The 8,552-nt window shown below is 53.8% G+C and overlaps 1 long non-coding RNA gene across 1 annotated transcript; it reads right to left on the reverse strand.

Moving 5' to 3' along the window:
• Positions 1 to 3,031: 3,031 nt before the first annotated feature.
• Positions 3,032 to 8,068, reverse strand: LOC140264757 (uncharacterized). Its single transcript, XR_011906100.1, has 2 exons — positions 7,914 to 8,068; positions 3,032 to 7,351 (listed from the first exon to the last, which is right to left on the reverse strand). It is a non-coding gene; the product is annotated as an uncharacterized lncRNA (long non-coding RNA).
• Positions 8,069 to 8,552: the final 484 nt, after the last annotated feature.

Genomic DNA, 8,552 nt, shown 5'->3' on the forward strand with positions numbered 1-8,552 from the left:
GAAAAGGAGAACGAAGACAAACATGCGATAACATCAACATCTCTACAGCGCAACTACTTATCGCTCAACACCCAGCTAACAATACAGCTGCCTGCTGACTGATGCCCTGCTAGCAACTCAAGGTCTCACTGCGTGCCAACTGATGCCCTGCCAACTGCAAGCAGCAGCCCCTGCCCACATCTTTACAGCCTTCTGCATCATGTCGTGTGGTGTGGAATAAAGCCCTTGCTCCGTCCAGACCAGCTGTCCCGGCTCCATCCCGTGTGGTGGCGCTTCCCGACTGAGCCCTGGGACTGCAACCATCTCTCAGCAAGAACCACATTTGTGCTGTCAGCGTTGTCTCAGCTGGAACCAGGACAAATTCTGCATTGAAAACAAAGGGGTCAGATGCTGCTGCTGCTTCTTTCTGCACGTAGGTGTGTGTGTCTGCAGGGATGTCCTTTGTTGCACTTATTCAGAGCAGCGCAAACAACTGAATCTAACCACAGTGAGCTTGCTTGAAGGATTTGCTACTTGGAGGCAGCTGTATTTGAAGCATTTTCCTCGTGTTTCAGGTCTGCTTGCTCGGAAGAGCTGTGCGCCGGGATCTGGACGGGACTCGTGCCGGCTGTCTAATGGCCGGCGTGCTTTCTGTTTGCAAGGAAGCTGTGGCGTCCTGTAGGTGTAAATGCTGTGAATAAAGTCTGTTCTCCGAGCTGCGTCCGTCCCGCTGTGTCTCCCTTTCCTGGCGCGGGTGGCGGCCCGGCCCCTCCGTGCATTGGCTGCGTTGTGGGGAGTGCTGTGCCCGGTGCCGTGCCGCCGTGCTGTGCCGTGCCGCCGTGCTGTGCCGTGCCGTGCCGCCGTGCGCCGCCGTGCCGCCGTGCTGTGCCGTGCCGCCGTGCGCCGCCGTGCCGCCGTGCGCCGCCGTGCCGCCGTGCGCCGCCGTGCCGCCGTGCGCCGCCGTGCCGCCGTGCGCCGCCGTGCCGCCGTGCGCCGCCGTGCCGCCGTGCGCCGCCGTGCCGCCGTGCGCCGCCGTGCCGCCGTGCGCCGCCGTGCCGCCGTGCGCCGCCGTGCCGCCGTGCGCCGCCGTGCCGCCGTGCGCCGCCGTGCCGCCGTGCGCCGCCGTGCCGCCGTGCGCCGCCGTGCCGCCGTGCGCCGCCGTGCCGCCGTGCGCCGCCGTGCCGCCGTGCGCCGCCGTGCCGCCGTGCGCCGCCGTGCCGCCGTGCGCCGCCGTGCCGCCGTGCGCCGCCGTGCCGCCGTGCGCCGCCGTGCCGCCGCGCTCCCCCCTCTAGCAGGTAGGCTGGGCCGTGCCGCCCGGCTCCCCTCCGGCCGCCTTAGCGCCCGAGCGCTGCTCCTCGGCGTCCCCGAGTGAACCCTCCGGCGCTGTGCGGAGCCACCCGCAGCCGCCGTGCCTCGTTCGGGGAGTCGGCGCACCGCCACCTGCTGCCGCCTCCTCTGTGCGGCAAATCTCCGCTGCTGATGCTTCGTGCGGGATGAGCTTCAAGGGTTACAGGAACTGCTCTGGGACTCCTCTATGCATATATATATACGTGCCACGGTTGGCTATAGGGGTGTGTTTAGGTACACGTATGTAAACATGTGGAATAGCAAGTCATACGTGCGCATGTGTTTGCATCTGCAAACAAACAAGCACAAAAGCAGCAGCTGAATAAATGCATTTACTCTGCTAAGCTGTCGGTGGATTTGCGTTGGTGTGAGCACCTTTCAATCTCAACATCCAAATAACTCTCTGTAGAACACTTTATTTTCACTTCCATTTTTAGCTGCCGTGTATTTGGGCAGCAGTTTGCAATGAGACTCAAGACAGGGAAGGTGGCTCTGTTCCACGAGCCCACCTGTGTGCGGTGGGAGCGCATTTACAGGCACGAAGGGCTGTGAGGTGTTCAGCAGTCGGAGACAAGAATCACGTGCAGGGAGTAACAGTGCAAACACGAGAGTGCGTGGCAGTGTGTGATGAAGGTCTGGCCGTCTGTTTGCTGTTGGCCCTTCTGGATGTCAGGACAGCCAGACAGGTTGTCCTTCATCATGTGCACTGTGCTCTAAGGATTGGCTCTTACGGCTGCTTTGGTTGGGCAGCAGTAATTCACTGCGCTCATTAGGATCTCAGCATCAGTCTGTAACTTCCACTTCTTGGTCCTGCTTTGAGTTCCTAGGAGCCCTCGCACTAAGAGCAGACTTTTATAGACCCGACTGGTGCAGAGGCAGCTTTACAGGAGGAAAGTGTGTCCGTTCGCTTGCGTTCTGGGCATTAATTAATGAAGGGGCCACAAAGATACAGCGCAACTGACAGGTTCAATCCTGCATGGAGCCATTTCTGCCTGTGTTCCAAACCTATTTTGTCCTATTTCCAGGTGAATATTTACTCCCAGCAGTGTGAGGAGAAGCCGAGTGTGCTCAGAGGAAACAGGCTGACTGAATAAGGGGGGACAGTGCCATCTGTGTGCAGTGCTGGAAGGTGGGCCAGCTGCCGCTCAGACACACAGTAACACAGAGTGCTGTGACAGAGTTGGACAGGGATGGACTTTCACAGGACAGCAGCTCTAAGTGCTCTTGTGAGGGACTGAGATCAGGGTTTTTCTCAGGTGTGTGACTGCAGTCGCTGTTCAGTCCATCACAGGGTGATGCAGTCAGACTCCTGGGGCTGAGGGGCAAGAAGGGCTTCCTTGACAAAGTCCTGGGCAACCAAAACGCTTTGAATGCGGAGCGCCTGTGCATGTGTTTTCATGCCGTTTGCCCTTCACATCGTGGTGCCTCTCTGTGGTTCAGAGCTAAGCAAACCAACCTGCAGCACTTGCTACTTCCTAGGGTGACCCTAATCCTACCTGTTCACCTGTTGGATATTAAGTCTCCAGGTTCGGGGGTTTGTTTGTCTTTTGGATTAGGCTTTCCTATCTCCTAAATGAGAATTAGACAGGACTGATTTTTCTCACGCTGCAGTTAATGCATCTTGCAGTGCACGCTGCACTTATACTTTGCAAAGAAGTTACATAGGTCATTAACCTTCCAGCACAGGAGGCACAGCAGCACTTCATTTGAGTACCCGTGATTTATTTTGCAAAGTTCTATTTGTGAAAGGCAAACAAAATGCACAGCAGTAAGTTAACAAAACCTGAAAAACAGAGTTTGAACATCAGAAATTGCTGCAGTCAAAGCCATCTGAGAATCCAAGTCTCCAGGAAACAAGTAAAGCAAATCCTCTCCAGGACTGTGCCCTGGGGGCTGCATTGGTGCAATGGCTGTCAAGCTTGAGGCTATTCTGCGGCGCAGAAGCAGGCAGTGGTATGAGCTGTGCTTTCCTGCCAGCTGTGCTGAAGCTGGGATTGACGTTTCAATCTCTTGCAGGTAGGAGACTTGGTGAGCATTATTGCTATGCCACCAAAGGAGCTGAGCCCCTGGTGGAGAGGCAAGCGTGGCTTTCAGGTAGGCACACGCTTCTGACTAGAGAGCCCAACTTCAGTAGAGTCTGGAATCTCAGCTTGGAGCTGCTCTGCCTGCACAGGATGGCTTCCGGATGCAAACGGTTGCCCTGTGTCGGTGTCAGAGGACCTTCCCTTTGGCTCTGGGCTGGGGCTAATGCCCAGCTGTCTTTTTGTTCTTGTTACAGGTTGGATCTTTCCCTGGTGAGTGCGTGGAACTCATCAGCGGAAAGGTTCCCGAGTCCCTGGTCGCTTCATTGCCAAAGCCAGGTACACATGTTACATTTGACAATGCGGGTTAGTAAGCTGGGGTCAGAGCGTGGCTTTCAGGGGGTTGGTTAATGCCCGAGTTGAGCAAGATTAGCAAGGATGACTGCATTAAGGTCCATGGGAACACGGAGAGATCTGGCCCAATCCCACTGTGTTTATTCCTGGGCTTGGGGAAGTCACAGAATCCTCCTGGAATGGCTTGGGCTTGGAAGGTGCCTAAAGGAGCATCCTCAGGCTCCAAGGCCCCTGCCTCAGTCTGGGTGGCCAGCCTCTGCATTTTGTAGGAGACGAGAGCAGGGATGGGGAAAATCCGTTCCTGCGTGTCCTTGTTGGGAATGTTCTTCCCATTGTTACGTGCTCTGCCTCATCCAACCGATCCAAGCCTGAAACGAACTGGTTTCTCTGTTTTGTTGCGCAGTGCCGAAGAAACGGGGCAAGCTCCCACCCTTCCTTCGTTCGGTGGTGAAGGCCCGCCCCAGGAGATCGGAGCAGCCGGAGCCGGAGAAGGAAGGGGTGTTTGGGTGTGACCTGGGGGAGCACCTTCTCCGCTCTGGCCGTGATGGTAAGGAACAGCCCATTGCTGAGATCTTCCTCGGTTGGGCATCTGAAGATGATAGGTCGTGGCATTTCTGGAAAGCCAGGAAGACATCTCTGTGCAGTTTCCTCACAGCTGTCTCTGCCAGCTTTCTCCTCTAAGGAGGAAGCAAGCAGTGGCCCGTCTGGGCTTAGTTGAATGGGATGGGAGAAGAGCACGGCCTGAAGCAGAACTTGAGTAAGAAGCTGAGCTAACCGCTGGCTCTTGTTCTGTAGTCCCCCAGGTCCTGCAGAGCTGCGCCGAGTTCATAGAGCAGCATGGCGTGGTGCGGGGGATCTACCGCCTGTCCGGCGTGGCGTCCAGGATCCAGCGCCTACGGTAAGAGTGCTGCGACTGACACAGCTGTCAGCAGGGGCACGTGCCATGCTGCGGGCGTTCAGAGGAACCCCTTCCTTGTCTTGACTGTATTTGGTGTGGCTTTGGACTTGCTTTCCTCTTTCTCAAAGCCCTCTGCCCAATCCTGTGTCCTTCTCTGCAGCCATGAATTTGAGTCGGAGCAGGTTCCCGAGCTCAGCGTCCGTGACATTCACAGCGTGAGCTCCCTATGCAAGATGTACTTCAGGGAGCTCCCAAACCCTCTGCTGACTGACCAGCTGTATGACAAGTTCTCGGTAAGCTCAGGGCAATGTCTTGGAAATGACACGTACCTCTTCCCTGGGCGTCCTGGCTGATGGTTGCAGCAGTGCCCCAGCTCCGAGGTCTTATTTCTGTTAGCCCCACGAGGCATGTCTTTGCCACCTCCTGCCTCTGGCTGATGCCACTTCTGGTGGTGCCAGGAGGTGCTTACTTAAACTATACACGACGCTTGCGAGAATTCCCTTCCCTTTGCTATTCCCGCCTGGTGTCTGAATCCCTTCCTGCCTTTTTCCAGGACACTGTTTGCGCAGCTACAGAGGAGGAGCGGCTGCTCAGCATGCAGGACGCCATCCAGCAGCTGCCCGCTCCTCACTACAGGTCAGTGCTGCGCTCGGTCTGCTGAGCTCAGCCCTGCTGCCTTTCAGAGGGCCATGATGCGATTCCAGGTGTTGCCTCACGCTGGCAGCATCATGCCTGTGCACGCTGAAGCGGCTGAAGGCTGCGTCGGGTTGGTTGACTGGGTCAGTTCCTTGGCATGGGGGCACGGTTGGTGCAGCCGATGGCTGCGGCTGTGCTGTGCTGGGGCTTGGTGCTGCAGCGTGGTGGCACTGGGAATGTTTTACCTACTTCATATTCAGGGACGGTAGCAATGACAACAACCAGCATGAAGTGAGGTTTGTTTTGTGCACTGCAGCACGGCTTGCTTTTTGGTGCTGAACATCTGCCCCTCTTGTTTTCCAGGACGCTGGAGTACTTAATGAGACACTTGGCGTCTCTGGCCGGGAACTGCTCCGTCACCAACATGGGTGCTCAGAACTTGGCCATAGTGTGGGCTCCAAACGTCTTAAGGTAAACTTCTTCTTCCGTTTCAACACGATGCTTAGTTCTGCTCTCCCCCAACCTCCAGGGGCACAATTTCTAGATGACAGTTTCTAGTCACTTGTTTAGCTGGGACTGCTGTGTCCCTGATGATCCAGGAGAATTTCGTCAGTGGCATCGCTGATTGCCCACTGCGGAAGTCTCCTGAGCCCAGTTTGACAGTTTTTGGCTACAGAAATTCAGACTGGGGGAAATGATCTTGGGGAAATGACTTGTAAGATCTGCCTTTTCTTCAGATCCCAGCAGAGCCAGTCTGCCTCCACCTACGGAGAAGCTGCCTGCATGGAGCTGCAGACACAATCGACTGTGGTGGAGTTCATCATTAGCCACACAGATGTCCTCTTCAGCTCCAAATCCACACCAGCCGTGGGAGAGGGAGCAGGTGAGTGTCTTCCTCCATTAGCTTGATGTTGATCTGACACCTTGATCCAAGCTGCCTTGGATCTTCTCCAAGACCTTTGAAAATGCTCTTACTGTTGAAGAGACAGCAGGCTTCTGGGCTTAGATTAGAATATGGTGCCCAGTTCCTGGGTCCTGAGTGTCCAAACCCATAACTTACATGGAGAAAACCATCACTGCTGTTAAGATGTTTTGCAAGAAGGTGAAGCTTGATAGAAGTGTGGCAGCAAAGCTTTCTGAGTTCCCAGTCCGCTAGTTTTTCTAGGGTTTTTGTTTGCCTGTTATGATACAGTGAGCTGCTCTTAATTGTGGCTGTGTCCTTTGCCACGAGCATACCTCTAGAGCACACGGTTCTTTTGAGCTCCTCTTCTTCCAGTGGCTCGGATAAGAAAGTCTGAGAGAAATGCAGAACTGGGATGGCTGTGCTGCTGCTTTCTGATCCTCCCTCTTACCTGTGGTTTCCCCTTGCAGGGCACAGCTCTCTGGCCGAGCCCAAGATTGTGTGGGATTCTCCTCCTGCCACAAAGCTGCTCACGCTGCAGGAGGCACAGGCAGAGAGGAGAGGACAGAGCAGCTCTCCCACGGCGACGCAGAGCAGCGATGTCGAGGTGGAGGAAGGACCCACAGCTGATCTGAGGATCTTCCACACAGTCCTTGATTTTCCATCTGAAAGGTAAAGAGGACTTCCCTTTCCAGCCCCTGTCATCATTGGTCGGGTGGGTTTTATTGGTTCATTTTTTGTCCATTTTATATATATGAGCCTGCCAGCTCCTGTCCTTTCCGGCTGTGGAGCCTTTGCTCCTATGCTGCGCATCTTGCTTGCCATGGTTGAGAGGAGTGTAGCCAGCAGGACTTGAGGGTTGAGCTGTAGGAATGGAAGCGTCCTCTGCAACTGTTGTCAAGGGCTTGGAGCAGCTCTTCCCTCACCCTGCACCACGACTGGCAGCATGCTCTGTTTTCTCTCTCCAGACCAAGCGTGCCCAGCACGAGGAAGCAGTCACCAGCTGGCAGTTGGCGTTCCTGCTTCTGCCTGGGCAAACCATCCCCTGCAGCTGAACGCCAACTGCAGAGCAGTGCCAGGGAGCCCTCAGAAGCAGAAGTGTTGGTCCTGGCAGGTAAGGGTGCAAATCCAGCTTTCAAAACACTGCTTGTCAGCAGCACAGGTAGGATTCATGCTTTCAGTGGGCTTCCACCTGATCCTCTCCAGGACTGTGTCCTAAAAGGAAACAGATCAGAAAGGTGAGCTCTTCCCCCCTTGGAGCACCCACCCACGTAACGTCCATGTAATTTCTAAGGATGCTGCCCAGACAAAGACTGAGGATGCTTCAGGAGAAGACCTTCCTTGCTAAGCCAAACAGAACAAGTAAGGTACCAAAAGATTTAGAGCTAATCTAAACCTTAAAGCATATAGGACCTTACAGCATCAGCCTTAAAGCGTAGAAGCATGACCAGCAGGTGGAGGGAGGTGGTGCTGCCCCTCTACACTCCTCTCACTGAAACCCCATCTGGAGTACTGCATGCAGTTCTGGAGCCCTCAACACAAGGAGGACCTGGGGTTGCTCAAGCAGGTCTAGAGGAGGGCCATGAAGGTGATCAGAGGGGGCTGAAAGCACCTCTACTATGTGGACAGGCTGAGAGGGATGGGGCAGGTAGCAAAAGAATGAGGGGAAATGGCTTTAAACCAGAAGAAGGTGGATTTGGATATTTTGACTACTGTGAGAACTGTGGGTACAATGCTTGACAGACTCATTGTAGTATAATAAGCTTGAATTACTTACAAGGCATTAGAAGTCCTCTGAATTAAGACTGAGAAAATATCACAGACTTGAAGAGAAGCACTTTTTCCCCTTGTAGGTAGATTGTTCTCTTTATTCCCTGTACCTAAAAAGAAGTAACAGTGACTCCACAGATGATCTCTCCTAGATAAAACTTACATTTTACATCTATTCTTACTGAAGTTATACAGAAAGCTTGGAATGCCATTGTTGACATTAGTACAGCATCTCCAGAAGCGCTCAGTTCAGCTTTCCTCATTTATTTCCAGAAGTTACAGGAATGAATTTATTTCTTTAAGTATTTGTGAACTGTAATTCCCCAAACTTGCTTGGTTCTCTGAGCCACGTGTTGATATTTTCCACCTCTTAGTGAAACATTTCACTAATGTGAGTTAAGCCAGCATGTGACATCTGTTGTTCGTCCATAAGTTTCTGTTTTGAGTCTGCCTGGACTTCCAGAGACCAATAAGGATTTTAGCATGGTAGAACAGAACATAGAAATAACATAGAAAGGCTGAGAAGACACAATTAAAGGAGAAAAAAGAATAAATGTGAACGTTTATTACCTCTGATGTTAATGCTGAGAGACTCTTCTCCTGTTGTGAAGCACAGAAAGCTCTGTTGCACAGTCTTCATCGAGGC

Source organism: Excalfactoria chinensis, assembly GCF_039878825.1.
Source record: "Excalfactoria chinensis isolate bCotChi1 chromosome Z unlocalized genomic scaffold, bCotChi1.hap2 SUPER_Z_unloc_6, whole genome shotgun sequence".
NCBI classification, from domain to species: Eukaryota; Metazoa; Chordata; class Aves; order Galliformes; family Phasianidae; genus Excalfactoria; species Excalfactoria chinensis.